Here is a 17,734-nt window from a genome sequence, read left to right as displayed (position 1 = left end):
ATAAATATGATTTTTAAACTTCCTTACTTTGTATTTCAGAGTTATTTTCTAAGAATTATGAATGTTATGTAAATTATGTAGAATTTCATATTTTTCTTTTAGTATGGCATCAAAGTAGGCATTATGGCAGATTATATTTCATAAGAGAGTCAGTGTCTTGTTAGGTCAGAGTAGCTGTCATTCTAGCCCAATATTCTCTTTGACAGTGACACCAAAGTTTAATTTCTTTGGAGTTTATGGTTATCTTTCATAAATATACTGCATTATTTTTTTGTAATAGGTTAGTATTTTGTATCCTTAAAAGGTTATGTAAAAATATTTCTTGAAATTTATTTGTATTCAGTAGATTGCTTGATATAAGATGTTTTATTTTGTGTAAAAAATTTAAAGTAAAGTAATGGACTACAATCCAGATTTTTGTTAACTGGAATTATTTAATTGGGATATTTTGCTACTTGTCCAGTGTACTTGTACTTCACAAATGATGTTTGCCTTGAAGAGGTTTCTAAATAAGACAAATATTATGTTTAGCATAATTTAGCATTGTATATTTCATTGTCTGCTAATTTTTCGTATGACAGTAACCAATAATACATAGACTAATAAATCCAATCTAGATGCTGTGTTCTTGTATAACCAAACTTAATGGATGTTCCCTATCTTTCTTTCTTTTTCAAACTTAAAGGGATGCTTTGTTATTTTCTTATTCTAAAACTTAGTTATTCAGTTAGTATTTTATCAATAGTCATTATGATTTCATGAATCTCTGAATAATGATGTTTTTTAAAAATCTAAACTCAGTATGACACTTAGTAATTCTTAAAACTTAGGCTTTACTGTGGTTTCTCATAGCTCTATTTTCAGTAGTCACAGAAACTAGTTGTTTTGGGGGTTTTATTGGTCTTTTAAGTGCTGACGCTGGTATTGTTGAAATACGTATTTCAGGAGGAAGGTATTTGACTTATCTCGTTATGTAACAAACCACCCAAAGTTTAGTGCGTTAAAACCACAGTAATGTATTCCATGACTTGAGGGGCTTCTGCTTTGTGTGGCCTTGGCTGGGTGTGCTTATAGCTGGCCGTGGATGCAGGCTGCAAGCTGGGAGTGCAGTCGGGGGTCGTTGGTTCTCCTCAGGGTGGCCTCCTCCATGAAGTTACTAGGGCTTCCTCCACAACGTGGTAGCTAGATCTCAAAAGACAAAGCCAGAAGCTGCATCTCTTTTAAGGCCCAGATTTGGTGTTACCCAGAGTTACTTTTGCCCATTCTGTTCATCAAACGTGGTCACAGAACTACCCCAGATCAAGGGGGAGGGGAAATAGTTTTCACTTCTTGATGGGGGAGTAGCAAGATAACATTGCAGAAGAGCAAATTGGATGGGATGTATTGTTGCAACCATCTTTGGAAAAAAGAAATCTTCCACATGGGAATAAAATATTTTCCGGAATATAGGTGTTCATTATGATCACATTTCTGGTCTTGGCATAGTCAGGCACATGTGGATTTGAATTCTGACAGAGTCACTTAAGAGATATTAGCCTCAATTTTCTCTGTGTACCCATAATAATGTTGACCTCACGTGCTTGTTTGGGAATTAAATAGGATAAATTGTGCAGAAGTGTCTAGCATAGTGCTGGAAATTGGTTACTCTTCATCCCATCCCTACCCAATGTCCTTCATGTAGGATTAATTTTTATTATATTTGTGATGATACTGTATAAAGGTATTTATTTCTTGTTTTTTTTCCCTTCTTTATTTTCTTTTAAATGTTACGTTTAAAAAATATGAGGTCCCCATATACCCCCACCCCACCCATGCCACCCCTCCCACATCAACAAACTTCCATCACTGTCGCACATCTGCTATACCCGGCGAATACATTCTGGAGAACCGCTACTGCACATGGACAGTGGTCCATATTGTAGTCCACACTCTCCCCCAGTCCACCCAGTGGGTCATGACAGGACACACAACATCCAGCATCTGTCCCTGCAGCACCACCTAGGACAACTCCAAATCCTGAAAATTACCCCCAAACCATATCTCTTCTTCCCTCTCCTAGCCATCAGCAGCCACCGTGGCCACCCTCTCCACATCACTACTACACTTTCTTCCCTTACTAATCACAATAGTTCCCCAGCAGAACACCAGTAAGTCCACTCTTATCTGTATTCTATTCCTCCATCTTGTGGACCTTGGATGGCTATGTCCAGTCCCACTCTATATCAAGAGGGGTTTTAGATTCCACATGGATGATGGGTACAATTCTCCTGCTTGCAGCTGTAGGCACTCTTGGCTCCCTGGTGTGGTGGTTGACCCTCTTCACCTCCCTGTCAGCTGACCAGGGGAAGTCCAAGAAACCAGAGGGTAGGAGCTGCAAGTCTGCTGAGGCCCAGGGCCTGGCCATTACATGGACAGTTCTAAAGGTATGTTTTTAAAGACGTAATTCATCCAAGGTTTGTATCAGTCTTACCACAGCATTTTGGTAATCCCAGTTTGAATCAAGTTGATAAGAATTGTATACTTTCCAGGTATTCTAATCTAAACATCTACCTAATGCTGTAATTCTGTAGAATATTGTGAGCTACTGGTTGGTAGAAGTGTTTCAACAAATTGGCTCTTTCTACCTGTTTGCCATAGTTCTATATTCTAGTCTACCTCCATATTGTAGAAAAGTGTTGTAACTTTCCTAAGTGGTCTTTTAGGTCAACCTTTAGAATTTTTTTATGATCTAACTTAGAAATCCCTCACTGTAGAGGCAAGATGCTGAATCAGAGAAGGAAGTCTGAGGAGATATACTGTGTGGTCTTCCAGTGGTCATTTGTAAGGAGAGTATAGGGATAGAAGACTCTCTCTGTTTAAAAAGCCTGGTACTATGTTGTCAAAAGTATGAGTCAGCTGTTGTTTGTTCTAGTCAAACAACAAAGTAGAGCATCAGCACCACCAGCTTGTCACATTGCCCAATACCTAGTTTTAGTCACCATGAGAGCAAGTTAAATTAGATCATAGAAAACTAGAACTACACTTGTAGAAAAATAAGTGAAAGCACACATCCTGCTTTGATTTGGAAGACCAATTTGAGTAGGATATTGGTTTGGCTTTAATCAGGTTAGATAATTACTTTAAAGTAAAGAAAATATTTCTTTAAATATAACAAATAATTGAAAGAATGGAGACAGGCATAAGGAAGAACTTTTGGACTCTAAAAATAATTAGATATTAGAATAGTTTTCCTAGGAGAATATTTTGAAGAATTGAACATACGGCAATGTTGTGGTTTATTTGGGTGGTGCCAAAAGTGAGAAGAGGGCAAGGACTTGAACTTGGTTTGGGCAAGGCTTTTTGCCTACTGAAAGTTAGGGGAACCATTAAATTTTCTCTAGGTAAAAATACGATGACATTGGATTCCCATTCCATCTTCTCATTTTCAAGTATTGACTTATAGATGATTTTGGGGTAAAGCTTTAAGTATTATGTAAAACACTTTTTGTTGTTGTTGTACACTGCCCACACTCGACACCTTTATTTTAAAGATTTCATTTATTTATTTATTTCTCCTCCCCGCCCCACCCCACTTGTCTGTTCTCTGTGTCTATTTTGCTGCATCTTTTTTGTCCGCTTCTGCACTTGGCACCTTTAAAATTACCTGTTTGGATAGCACTTTATTTGCAATGCGTGTTCATGTATATTACTATATTTTCTTGGATTTGATAGCAGCTTTTCTCTTTTTCACACAGAAAAAAACCCCACTCTTTTGGGGAGAAGGGACATTCTGTCTAAGGATTATTCTGATCTACTTTTGCCCATTGGCAGCATAGCCACATGCCGCAGCTCTCGACTTCTCTCACTTTTAGGATTGATAGCGTAGTTCTGAGGCACATCCAAGAATTACTATGGCTTGGGTTCCATTTCCTATTTAATTAAATTCTTGACTTTGTTGTATTACTAATTATATTACATATCACAAGAAGTTAAATAGCTTCTTTTGAAAGTCATCCAGAAGGCTTTTGACAGGCAGGTATTTGGTACCTGCTCAGAATTATCATGTGGTAGACCTTCGCTATACATAAATCAGCCCTCCATAGAGTTGAAAATTCTGTGGTCTTGCCTGTGATTTTTGTTTGGATGGGATGGTGGGATTTCTACTTCTTTGAATTGCATATCCTAAAATGTCACAGGAAGTTCTGCATATATAATAACTTTTTGTTTCAATGCTGCATTACAGTGATCTTTATAAAGACATTTCAGGAGGTAATTAGGGACTTTAAGTTAAAATTCAACGTACAGCATATATGGTTGCATCAGTGCATTGAGAGAAAAATAGATATATTCTTGGTCTTGTCTACTTTCACACTTGGGTAGATAGTGACAAGATGTATAACATTCTGTGTAATGGCTGGCAACCTTTTTAATAAAATTTACATTTATTTTTTCACTTTTTATTTTTAAATGCTTTCAAACTTATAGGACAGTTACAAAACTAATACAGACCCCATGTATAGAACTTCAGCAAACTCCAGTCCCCCCACACCCAGATGTACTGCCTTTAACATGTCACATTTTTCATTGTTCTCTCCATCCATCCATCCATTTTATGAATACTTGAGTGTAGGCTGTGTACATCTCCGTGAACACTTAATACTGTCAAATACATTTCCTAAGAAAAAAGATATTCACTTAGGTAATCACCTTAAGTGCAGTTGTCAAGGTTGAGAAACTTAGTATTGATATAATACTTACAGTCTATATTCCAGCTTTTCATATGTATCTTTGAACCTTCTCTCCTCCCTTGTTTGATCCTGTCCCAGTATCATATATTGCCTTTAATTTTCAATGTCTTTAATTTTTTTTTCTTAATTTGGGGAATGGTGAGGTTGTTTTGATACTCTTCTTGATTTAAAAAATGTTAAGGTGAAAAAGTATTCAATTTAGAATTGAAAAATCAGCAATTTTTTTTCTCCCAGCAACTGAGGAAGACAGAGCAAGCACATGATGGCTAAGATACAAAATTTGAGTGTTTGAGATGTAAGGTCACCCAGTAAATGGTTGAAGTAGGATTATAAATCAGATACGAATTGTCTACTCTGCTGCCACCTTTTCAAAAATAATACAGTTTGTGTGTTAACTTTAATGATATTCATTTTTTAAAAAAATATTTATTAAATGCTTTTATGTGCCAGACATTATGTTAAGTGATGTTGTAATATAGTAAACAAGACAGATATGATCTCTCTCTTAATAAAAACTACAATCTTGTTAAAGATTGAAACTAAACAAATTACATCTAAAGTGAATGTTAAGGAAGGAGTTGTAAGGTGGTGTGGAAGTGTATAAGGCCCTAACCTGGCCGGGAATGGTCAAATCAGGCAAGGACTAGTGAAATAACTTTTTGGCTGAGATGGGAAGAATCATTCTGAGTTAACTAAGATTAGGAGTTGGGAAAAGAGCTAGAGAGCACTGCAGGAAGCACAAATAGCATCTGCAAAAGCACAAGGAAGAAGTAAAATTCCAGTTTGGCTGAACCCTGAGGAGGAGGAATACAGGTGGAGAGGAATGCAGGAAACAGATGATATGACCTTGTTTGGGATTTTGGCCTTTAAAGAGTCTTGGTAATCATGGAAAGGTTTTAAGCAGGGCTGTGACATGATTGAATTTTCATTTGAAAGACGTGAATGTGCCTGCAGTGACTGTGGAAGCAAGGTTAGGAAGATGGTGCTGTAGACCACATTGGAAATGATGGGTATGAGCAGTGGAGCTGGAGAGAAAGGGATGAATTTGAAATCTGGGTGGTAGACAAAGCCTGGTGATTTGACAAAAATGTGAAACTAGCGCTGTCATTTTTCCATCCATGGAGTTTGATTGTAAGATGATTTCTAAAATCCTTTCAGTAACTTCTGCTTAATGTCAGGAAGTAACTATAATATAGGGAATAATTTAAAAATCATTGTTCCTTAAAAAATAATTTGTGAGTTGAGCTTATTCCTGTTATCGTTTGTTTGATTCTATTAATAATATAGGGAAAACTTATTTTCAAATGAGAATATGGCATTTTAATTTATAGGTTATAGCACATAAGTAATTTTGCACATATAAAGTGTATTTATATATAGGGTGTGTGTTATTATGTTTGTGTCACTTATTAATGGATATACGATTTAAGAGGTGACTTGGTAGGTTTTTCCTGTTCTTAGTTGACTGGTTGAAACTTAGAAGAGGAATTTATATAATTTTGTTTCACATAGCATTATTTTTAAAACCACTTTTTCCTTTATTATGATAACAGTTTTTGTTGTATGTTTGATTCTAGAAAACAGACTCCTAGTTAAATTAAAAAATTAAGAAGGAAATAGTTTTGAAAGCATACTTCCCTGTGTTCCTTGTGATGGGCCACATTTTCTTAATGAGCAGGGTCCCTGTGGAAATTACTCGCTTGCTGTACAAGGAGGGGCATACTTAGACACCTCGCGCGGCCTGGACTGTGAATGAACAAGCGCGTCTGGGGAGTAGTGTGGAGGCTGAGTGTTCTGGAGCCTTTTGATCCTCTGAGGCTGGAGGTGGACAGCTGATAGCAGCAACTCTTGGTTGTGCCCATGTGTGTGTACAGGCTGCATGTTGCCACATTTTCCAGTTCTTCTGAAGGATACTGAAGTACAGATTTCAATGTGAATTAGTTGGTAACTAATATTTTACAGACATTCTGTGACAAATCATTGTACAAGCAATATATGGTACAGAAATACATTTGACCTGTAACTCCATTTTATAACCTCTGCTTTATAGAGGTCTTCAATCTCTATTCAAAGGTAAAAGATGAGAATAATTTCTATGTAAAGGAAGGAAGGAAAAAGCAAGGAAAGAAATAAGAAAATAAGTCTGAGATGTTTTTCATAAGTATAAAACTCATTATCTGTCCCCAAAATAAATTCCATATGCTTCCGAGCATGCTTGTAGCACATTTAATGATCTGACTATACGTAATTACGTGCTAGGGGTATGTAGGGGTAGGGCCAGTGAACTAGAGATGAGAGTCTAGTGCTTCTTTCTTACACAGTTTTGAATAAACACAGTAGGAGCAAGGGATATAGATAGTGGGAGAGAAAGGTAACTCTAAGAACATGGTCATCTGATACATCATGAGCCCATGGAAGCATTACTATATCAAAATATTTGATGATCAAAAAGTTAAGGGAAGCGGATTTGGCCTAACAGATAGGGCATCCGCCTACCACATGGGAGGTCCAAGGTTCAAACCCCAGGCCTCCTTGACCCATGTGGAGCTTGCCCAAGCGCAGTGCTGATGCGCGCAAGGAGTGCCATGCCACGCAGAAGTGTCCCCTATATAGGGGAGCCCCACGCACAAGGAATGCGCCCCATAAGGAGAGCCGCCCAGCATGAAAAAAGTGCAGCCTGTCCAGGAATGGCACCGCATACATGGAGAGCTGACGCAACAGATGACGCAACAACAACAAAAAAAGCGACAGATTCTGGGTGCCGCTGACAAGAATACAGGTGGACACAGAAGAACACACGGTGAATGGACACAGAGAGCAGACAACCTGGGGCGGGGGGGGGCGGGGAAGGGGAGAGAAATAAAAAATAAATCTTTAAAAAGAAAAGTTAAATTACCTGGTACAATCTAATTTTTAAAATACCCTTCTCAATTATACAAATAATATATAATCATTATAGGAAATAAGAAAATATGGAAAAATAATATGTATTACCTTTTTTCTTAAAAAGCCAGAAGTAGATAAAATATATTTTATAATTTTCTGAAAGTAATTAAATAGAGCTTGGCATTATCAGTTTCCTAATAGCTAATTAGGTTCCTAATAGCTATTTGATATTTGATATTTCCTAATAGCTAAGTAGCATTATCAGTTTCCTAATAGCTAAATAGCTAATTTTGGCTGATATGAAAATGATATTGGTTGTCTCATGTAAGAAAGCACCAGAGGTAAAACATCTATTGGAGTTTCAGGGCTCAGTTTGCCTATCTCCTCTCCTCTTTCCACCCAGCTCTGGTAATAGGATGGCTGGCTCCTGGTCACCACAAGGATTATGTGTTTTGTCCCACTTCTCTTGGCTTTCTCATGACCAGTATAATTTAACTTATTTTCTCTAAGCACCTGCCCCCTGCCCCCCACATCCTTCGCATTGCCTCAGTTTGTTTGTTCTGTGTCTTCTCACCTCCTCACTAGCAAGCAGGGTGGCTTACCTTCGTGATTAGACTAATTGTGATTCGCCCTTGGAGCGCAAGGTCAGCCAGCTTCTCCTGGGGCTCCTGGGAGTGAGGGCCTTGGAGATGGAAACCAAGGCCTGGAGCTGAGCGGGAGCAGGTGCGGGCCTGCGGTGGGCCCCGCAGAGTCCACCCTGTCTCCTGAGCTCCAGGGCCCTCATTAAAGGGACTTCTGTAGCTTCTCACTTGAGGAGCATCTTTCCCCCCAAATTCTCTTGTTGTTTATTATATGGCTTTCTGCAGAATAAAGTATGCTTTCCGTAAATGGGCGAAAGTTTGGGAAAATACAGTCTCTTAAATAAGCTTTAATTCTAAAAGATGTGTATCCTTCTTCTGATTCTCTGCAAAGGATTTTTGTGCCATAACCTTTATGATAAATAGTACCATCCTTATTGCCTGCTTATTACAGTGAAGTATAATTTATGGATTCATTTACAATTGAAAAAGAATTCATTTTTCACTTTAAAAAACCTATTTATAAAATGCTAATTAAGTATTTTAAGTACCTAAAATATTTAACCAGCACACCATATATTTCTTTTCTTCCATGAGTATTCACCAGGTATTTTTTGTCTGGGTCATGCAGTCATTAAAACAAATCTAGGCCAGAATGGTCCACCGTCTCTCTTGCCGGACTGTGCTCTGACTTTGCTTTCTTTCAGCCAAATTATCTTTACTTGTTTTTGCACAGCACTGTGTTAATTCCTTCTGTGAAACTGCTCTTCTTGTGTCTTTGTTTCTCCCTAAATCAAGGTAACAAATCAAATAGATGGCTCTGCTCTTGGCTGCTGTGTTTTAGAATTGTTGCCATACAAAGGGTCACACATGTTAAATTACCTACTGCAGAGCAAATTATTGTGTGAAACCCTGCTTAAAATGCTAGAGAGTCCGTGTTTTGGCACTTCTGCTGTAACAGTGTTATGGGAACTTCAGAAATTCCACCTTTTATGAAGTGATATAGGTTCTAAAATGCCATTTTGAAATACTCTTTCAACTTTGAAAGGGGTGTGGTGTGGTTTATCATCAGCTTGTGTTAATATAGGGTCCATAGTTTTCCTTTTCTTAAAATTAAAAACTTTATTATACCTTTTTGAATTGTTAATATTATTTTTGCTTGCTAAATTAGTAATGCTTGATTTTACACTACTGTATTCTGTTTAGAAAATACAAAATTAAATGATAATGAAGGTTTCTAGATAAATTAATACTTATTTCAAGTTTTATCATTGAACATTCAACGAGTACTTTTCCCGAGTATAAACATTTCGTTTCACCTGTTTTCATTGTAAAATAGAGTATTTTATTCTCTTTGGGTTCATAGATTCTGGGCAGTGCATGGGGGCAGAAAGTGGTGGAGGTAGAGTTGGTGGTATAGTGAAACTACTTTGGTTAGCTTCATTGCCTGTTCAAAAGAGTTTTCGGTGAATGATTTTAGGTATTTCCTATATAAATGAGCCCTGCCTTTGGAGATGAGTTGACCTAAAAATCTTGTTGTGCTTAACTAGAAACACCTTGTGGGTTGTGAGTAGATAATGGAATCTAAATTTAATTAGTGGCCAACTCTTATCCTTACACCTAAACCTCTGCATTACCTATTTTTTGAACAGAGTTTTGGAATTTCTCATTACCTTTTGTATAGTTGAGATGAGCTATGTCAACTGCAGCAGTTAAGATAAGACTTTATTTCTAATTGCTATCAATGTGTCATTGCTTAAATTATTAGATGATCCTATGGAAAACTGGATAAAATAGGGCCCCAGGAAGGGAAAGAAAAATAGGTGTGGTGTCATGGAAACTTGTGTTTTTAAACAGAGTTTTAATAAAACTTCATGTATTCCTCACACTCTAGTGTTCTTAGTCTGTGAGTGTTGCACGTGAGAGTAAATGCCTACATTAAAGCTGGTAGTATAATGGGGGCTGGGAAGTGGTCATCAGGTTTCACTGTCTTTCCCTAACTTTATGAATTGGTTCTTTGCCTTTTCTTAGGGTGGTGATCTGGATATTTGAGATTTGGCATGGAGATTAAAAAGTTCGTGTTTTCCTAATAAAATTATATCTCTTTCTGAGGCATAACTGTTTTTCTCCTTGATTGTAGTAAAAGAAAATTATGTTGTTTTTAAGGGGACTTGAGCTGGGTGACTCTGGGCCAATGATGTCATAATTATTTGACCTTTTTTTAAATTTATAAAACGAAGGGCAGCACTAAACTCTGATACTCTTATAGGTGCCTTGGTAGACTATGATTGCATACTCACACACTTGCTGCTCATCACCTGCAGGAATGTGAGGCTGGCTTTGTTGTGCAGGTCTGTTCTCAGCAATTTTACTCACACCAATGAATCCTGTGCTTTCTGTTTCACAATTTTATTAACCTGAGAGTGACTTTTAGGATTCTCTCTCCTGCAGTAAAAATTAAATTACTGACATAATGTTTGGAATCTTTAAGATGAGTGACACAAACAAATTTGGAATTGATTTGCTTATACTGAAAACTTGATTTTTTGATCTACATATTCTTTAATTTCATTTGCTAACTAATTTAGCTTTCATTTTCTTCCAGAGTGAATACATGAATATTTTCCAAAGCTATACTCTATATTTGATCACTTTTGCTTTGTGGATTTTTATCAGGCTAAATAATAAGTAAGGTAGTTGTGAATCTTCTACTTTAAAAATTCTTCTTGACGTAAAGTCTTCTCATATCAGCCCCACATGTGACAGCCTACTCAGACTATTTCAGCTGCCCAGTAGTGCTTGTTTCTCATTTGGAAATCTAGCCTTTCTTGTGTCCTTATGCATTGTTTCCCCCTTCCCCCACTTTCCCCATTTCAAGTTTTAGATTATAAGCTCCTTGAGAAAGGAACTTAACCTTTCCTTTGTTATCCCATAGTAAAACCCAGTGCAGAGCTGTTAGTCTCTAAATTGTTTATAAATGTTATTGCTATTGAGGATTTTGGATTAAAATTATTGGGTAGTATGGAATAAGCCTGTTTCTAGGGTATCAAACTATTTGAGGTCAGTGTGATTAACTCAAAGACAGAGCAGATTTATTAAACTCTACGCTTTTGTTTCTGATGTCAGTTTCACTTGATTTAACCGTAAGTTGCTTACTCACTGTGTATTTTCTCTTATATCGTACGTTTATCTTAGGTTATCAATAGAGGGACATCTATGTCATGGCAGGGTATGGGTTAGATAGATGTGCATGTGCTCATGGGTGGGGGAGTAAGAGAGGCAGAGAGTGTGAGAGCACCAGCACGTAAGAATGTATGAGCCTGGGGGGTACATTTCATGTTTAGAAGTCTAAATTATCTGAATCTTGCATAGCTATCTAGTTATGTGTATAACAGATTTTGGATTTGTTATAATTGACATTCTGAAACAATTTTTGTTCAGTGATACACCTGGTACGTTAGTCATGGTTTCATATCTTTTTATGTTTTCACTTTAGGTTTATTGTATGTATGCTAGAATGAAATTATCAGGATAAACACTTTCAGTTATATAGCTATAATATAGTAATATAATATATACATATATACATATATAGTATAATATATAATGTTTATAAATATGGGTCAACTTATTGATGGGAAGAAATGATAAAAGGGCTCTGACATATATTTCAACAACCTATGGGAATGATTTAATATGCCTAATGTCTGGGAAGTATCAGAACAGAGACTGTATATCTCAACCATCATAAAGCAATTATACATAATTGACAGGTTCTGCAAAGATTAGCTATAATAAGAAAAAAAAGAGCCTAAATTGGTACAGAAAATGGGCTGAGTGGTTTTGCACTGTAACTAGAAGAAGATAACCATAAATTTTGTCTTCTCAATACAAAGAGTGATATTTGCATGCAGGGACATGCCATGTCTCTTCGTTGTAACCTTTAACTTCTTATGGTATATTACTGCTACAAGTACTTGATGATTTAGTAAATGTTTTGTGAATGTAGATGATATTCTTAAGTGTTTCCAAATATTACAGTCAGTTTTTAGGTGGAGTTGATGTTTTTAACAGGATTTAAATTTGTCACTGCATAATTTATAGATACCACCATTGAATCAATACTGTCTTTATCATGTGTTAATTTGGGTTATAGGCTAATTGAAGGAACTTTTGGGGGGGATTTAAGTTTATTTAAAGCTTTTCTGAAGATATGAGAATTTTAGGAGTTGTTTTTTTTTTTGTCATAGCATTTCTTCTCAAACATGATGTTATGACGGCTTGATGGGAGGTAAATCAGTATCAGTCACTTTATTTTCCATTTAGAGTCATTGCTCATTATCAGTAGGTAGTATGGGAACAACTTAATAAAGTTTGGGTAATTTAGTTTTCAGTTTAAATTCTCAACTGGCAATTGGCCGAAAACACCTGTCAGAAGACGTGAGCAGCCCAGTGTCATTTTGTGATTTGGCTACTGTCTGCTTGATATAGAAAGGCCCTGTCAAGAAAGACTAATGGAGTGACTAACTATCAAAAGGAAATCAATGGTAAGAGTTTTCATTTAAACTATAATGTGTGTGAATGTGTAAAGTATATGAGTTTATTACATTTGAATGAAAATTTTAGAGCTTTTAAAATATGGGATGTAATGTGAAATGTTTAAATTTTATATGTCTATTACATTTTTATTAAAAAGAAATGAAAGAGTAGTTTATAGTTAAGAGGTTTTCTATACTTAATGTTGATAAGAAAATAGTAATAAATAAAAGTATCAGTTACATGGTTCATGTTCAGTTTAGCAAATTCAGTTTTTTGTGGTTCTGCTGTTCATTATCTTTAAAAACAGCATATTATAAATATTGCTTGAGTAAAGCTTAATTTTTAAAAATATTTATACAAGTCTAAAATGTGTTTGTTCAGTTTCACAAGTACTTCTTAATTTTAAGGAGTAAATTTCATAAATTTTGAAATAAAGTAGTTTGTTGAATCCTGTTTTGTATTTTTATTATTCTTCTTGTAAAATGATAAATAGGGAAAAAGGAAGAAAGTATAGTATCATATTATAAAATTTACATAGTTTACATCAGGCCTCTGAAAAATGTGTCATTGCCATTATACCTCTGTGGCAAACTTTAAATTCTCAGATCATTAATAATATTTTTATGTCCAAAATAAAGTACAGTAACAATATTCTAGCACAGTATCAAATTTTGGTGATAAAATCAGACATCTCCACCTTCTATATTTTTGCATGGAGACAAAAATTCCTGATGTCAGGCAATTAGGCAATATTTTTGTACTTCAGATGACCTTAAACTTACTCATTTTTTAACTTTTTATTGAAAGTAACATATATACAACTAAATATTTCCCATTTAACCACTTTCAAGTGTACAATTCAGTGTTATTGTGTTCACAATATTGTTCTGCCCTTAACTGCCATCTACACCCATTATTCTTCCTGCAAATCCCTTTCTTTGACTAGCTGTGTCCTGTTGGAGTCAAGATTGGTTAACTTTGGACATGAATAGAGGTCGTACCATATAAAGGTTGAAATCTAAAACTGGTGTTTATTAGAGCTGTATTAGTGTCTCTATGGACATAATAGCTTTGTGATAACTAGATAATGATATAGATGAGCATATTAATAATAGATTGTGATTCTGTTGACCATTCTGTTGTCAAATTTATAATTTTTGAGATTGACATATTTTGAATAATTTTTCTTGTCCTAATTAGAGATATCAAAGTGATTTTGTTTAATTGAATCTGGCCATGTCCTTAGTTGTTTCTAGAAATTAATAACAAGCATATCAGGCAGGAATAGCCCATGTGACATGCATCTAGCATGGCAGCTATAATCACATAAGCATTCACATGTTGACAAGGAATACCCTAGATGGCAACCTCCGTCCTTCAATCCATCTATCTGTTAATGCACATTTTTATAGTTTCTCCTATGTGCCTTCCATTCAGCCAAGTGCTGAGGGCAAAACGGTACAATGAAAAACAGAGCTATTCCTTAACCTCTTTGGACTTCCAGTGTAGATGGGGAGTCTGGCTTGAATCAAGGAATGTCATAGACAACTTGGAGCTGGGTCTGGTGCTATGGAAAGGAATAAACTTGTCTGAGAGTGGAAGCAGTATGATCAGCATATATATAAAGCATAGAACCCACACATTGTCAGTTTATTTCTTGATATGAATTTACAACTTGTTTCATTAACTTTTTAAGTTTATAATTATTTTAAATTATTATCTTCTAAGCAAGATGTGAAAAAGCTAAGTTTTGAACATGGAGAAAAGAAAAATTTTGTGCTGCTACTCTGTTTTCTTAGATTTCTTAAGAATTTGAAACAAAACCTTGTCAAATCAGCATTCTTTTATTAGAATTGCACTGAGAAAAACCCTTATATGATTCTTTAACACATTGGGAATGAATGTGATGGATTAATGAATGAGGACTCTGATTTCTTCAACTGGATTTAAGTTAATTAAAAAATGTCACCCATAAAATAGTTGCAGTCCTCTCATAGTAATCATTCCATTCTAGTATGAAGCCAACCCAGGGATTTATCACCCATTTATATGATTAAAAGTTGTTACATGTAGATATTTTTAAATGGTTGTATGATTTCCCTAATCAACTTTTATCCCTTTATGGAAAAAAAATTAATGCAAAATTTAGGTTTCTTTATTCTAGTTTTTGTTTTAAAATAAATCTCTTAACCCATTTTTTCATAACCTTATTCTAAAACATACATATTTATTAAATTTTGGAAGATCAAATGGTAGAACATTTGGATAACTTTATGTTTTTAGAACACAGAGAATCTAGTTTAAGGGAGAAAGGCACTAGTAAGTTTTGAAAAATAATGAAGTTAGTCATTCCACATGCTACTACTGTCAACATTTTTGAAAATGCATTGAGGAATAACTTCTCTTTTCAGCTGATAATAGAAATGAATTGAATCAGAGCATGTAATCTAGCATGAAACTAAAATTAGAAGAGTTTATTTTCCAATAGAAATAATTTTTATCTAATTTACTACTGAAATTTTAAGCTACTTAGAATATTAGACCAGTATGTCTTTTTCAAATGACAAAATCCAAATTGTCAGTTGTTAACTTTTTCCCCAAAATTACTATGTTGAAGCTAATCTCTATATTGACTTCTAAATTTGCTTTTTCTTGGATATGCTCAAAAGAGGTCATCATGCTGATTTTCAAGTACTTTGATTTTAAGATATCAGTTAAAAGATTTCAGCAGTTCCACTTCTTAGTGTGAGGAGAAAGGTGCCTTTCCCGTATCCCCCACCAAGGAATGTCTTGAAGGAAATGCTTCTTGCTAGGTAATGTGCCCCTGACATTCAGGTTTCCTTGATAGCTCTTTTTGGTCTTGTGTAGTTAGCTCCTTGCTCCATGATGTCAGGTGAAGCATTCAGCAGTTAGCCACGCAAAAATGCCATAGAGAGAGGGTGACACAAAATATTTTTTTTCTGAAATGAATTAAAAATGACTTTTGTTTCTAAACATGGATCTACCAATAGTCATCAATTTTTAACTATATTACTTTTTAGTATAGAAAATACCGCAGTGTCAGATTGTATGCACATACAAGTGTATAAATGTAATAAATACTATTTTTAAAATGGGACTATTGTCAGAAAAAATAAACTGGAATTAACAGTCATGTGGAATTGGAAATTTGAATGAAAAAGGAAAACTTTAAGTTATTGTTTATGGTTGTGGAAAGGAAAAGGTTGTTTTCAGTTCAGAATAAGGAAGAACCTTTTAAATGTGGAAAATAAAATGGGATGCCTTCCAAGATAATTCTACCTTTTGAGAAAATGTGACAGTTTATGAAGAAGGAACTCTTGCTGATATAATTCACAAGGATTTATTTGAAGGAAATTTATGGCACATTTTTAAAAAATCAGTGAATTGATCATTAGTATTAATATATTGTTAATATATAAAATTATATATGAAATGGATATTACTAGCAATATTAAACTGCTGACTGTGGGGCATTTACTGAAGCAGCTTCAGGATGGAAGTCCTTTCCTTCACTGTAGATGCTTATTGAGGACTTGCTCCGTTCAGTCACTGCACTAGACATGGGGACATAGTCTGAGTAAGACTGATGTTGCCCCTATCATTTATAACCTGACAAGGAAATTAGACATTATATAAACAAAGCAGTCCTTTCTTAAGGATACTTTATCAGAGTTATTCTGTATAGTATGTTAATAATGATATCACTTTACTTTCCTCATGAAGTGAGGTTGTTTTGACATAAAAATTGGACATTCTTTCAGAAAGAGTCAGAAATTAGTAGAGACTAAGACATTCTTGTTCCTTGTATAGCTTATTTAAAACAAGAAACTTCTATGGAAAGATCTTGTCCACCTACCTTTTCTATTAACAAGAAAGTGAGTGAAATGACTTATTTGCCTCACTATGGACCCCATTCTATTTTTCAGCTTATGGTTGAATATAATATTTAAGTAGTATTGTGCATTAGCCCAGTGTGGACGATACTCTTTAAATATGTCATTACAGTAGGGCTAGGCTGGTAAAAGTCCAACTCATTATAATTATCTCATATTCCATAGTATTTTATTCAAATTTCTGAAACACCAAACAATGTGAATATGAGCAGAGCGAACTCATAACTTATAATCATGTATGTTGTGTATCATAGAAATTATTTAATAAAATTATATTAATTATACATTAATTAGTTTTATATTAAAGATTTCCAAGTTGAAGTGGTCAAGAAGTTGGGCTTTACAGTCATTCTGGTTGGGTTTGAGTATTAACTGGCAGACGCTTCGCAGTCTTATGAAAGTTGGGTAACTATTGGGCTTCAGTTTTCCTCATCTGTAAAATGGGGAAAATGAAAGTACCTGCCTTACAGAAAACTAAATCATTAAAATTAAGTCATTTGCATATAAAATGCTTAGAATAGTGCCTGGCACATAGAAAATGTTCAAGAAGGGGTTCACATGTTGTTCTAGTTAAGAATAACAGCATACCTTCTTCATCTCAGAAATGTTTGACCTGGTTCACAAAAGTGGGCCAAATGAAATCATTGCAGAAAGGTGTGTGAAAACTCTATATGATACTGCAAAGAGCTGTTATCATTATTACTGTTAAATAAAATTTTCAGCCAAACGCTGGGCTTCTTCAGTTGAACTTCAGCAGCCACTCAGAGACCCCATAGTTTGCAGCTCCAGGATATGGTTATCCCAGCATTTGACCAGTACTCATGGAACAGATCCTCTTCCTATTCTAAGAAAAGAAGTAGCAGAGATCTGTTGTCATCCCATGGAAAACAAACCCAACCCAAGGTGGAGAATAAGTTTGAGAAGAAAATGACTATGTCGTTATTAAATATTTTTTCCCTGCAGAAACCCTAATGAAGGATCCCTTCCTAAAATCCCTATAGGATATTTGTTGTTTTATATTCTAGCAAAATGTCTTAAGAGTGTCTGAAATGTCACAATTCACAATGACATTTAGACATTTTCTTTGGGT

At 35.2% G+C, this 17,734-nt stretch overlaps 1 protein-coding gene across 18 annotated transcripts in view; it reads left to right on the top strand.

Moving 5' to 3' along the window:
- Positions 1 to 17,734, top strand: part of ZEB1 (zinc finger E-box binding homeobox 1) — a 180,845-nt gene that overhangs the window by 33,218 nt on the left and 129,893 nt on the right. For 4 of the 18 annotated variants that reach the window (XM_071215454.1, XM_058297743.2, XM_071215457.1 and 1 more), the window contains exon 2: positions 12,579 to 12,738. The exons of the other annotated variants lie outside the window; for them this stretch is intronic. The gene's annotated coding sequence lies outside the window, so the exon portion shown is untranslated. The remainder of the gene's footprint in view (positions 1 to 12,578; positions 12,739 to 17,734) is intronic. 18 annotated transcript variants of the gene reach the window in all.

This window comes from Dasypus novemcinctus, chromosome 5 (genome assembly GCF_030445035.2).
Source record: "Dasypus novemcinctus isolate mDasNov1 chromosome 5, mDasNov1.1.hap2, whole genome shotgun sequence".
NCBI lineage: Eukaryota > Metazoa > Chordata > Mammalia > Cingulata > Dasypodidae > Dasypus > Dasypus novemcinctus.
The sequence above is the reverse complement of the archived record's forward strand: the minus strand, read 5'-3'. Positions and strand labels throughout refer to the sequence as shown.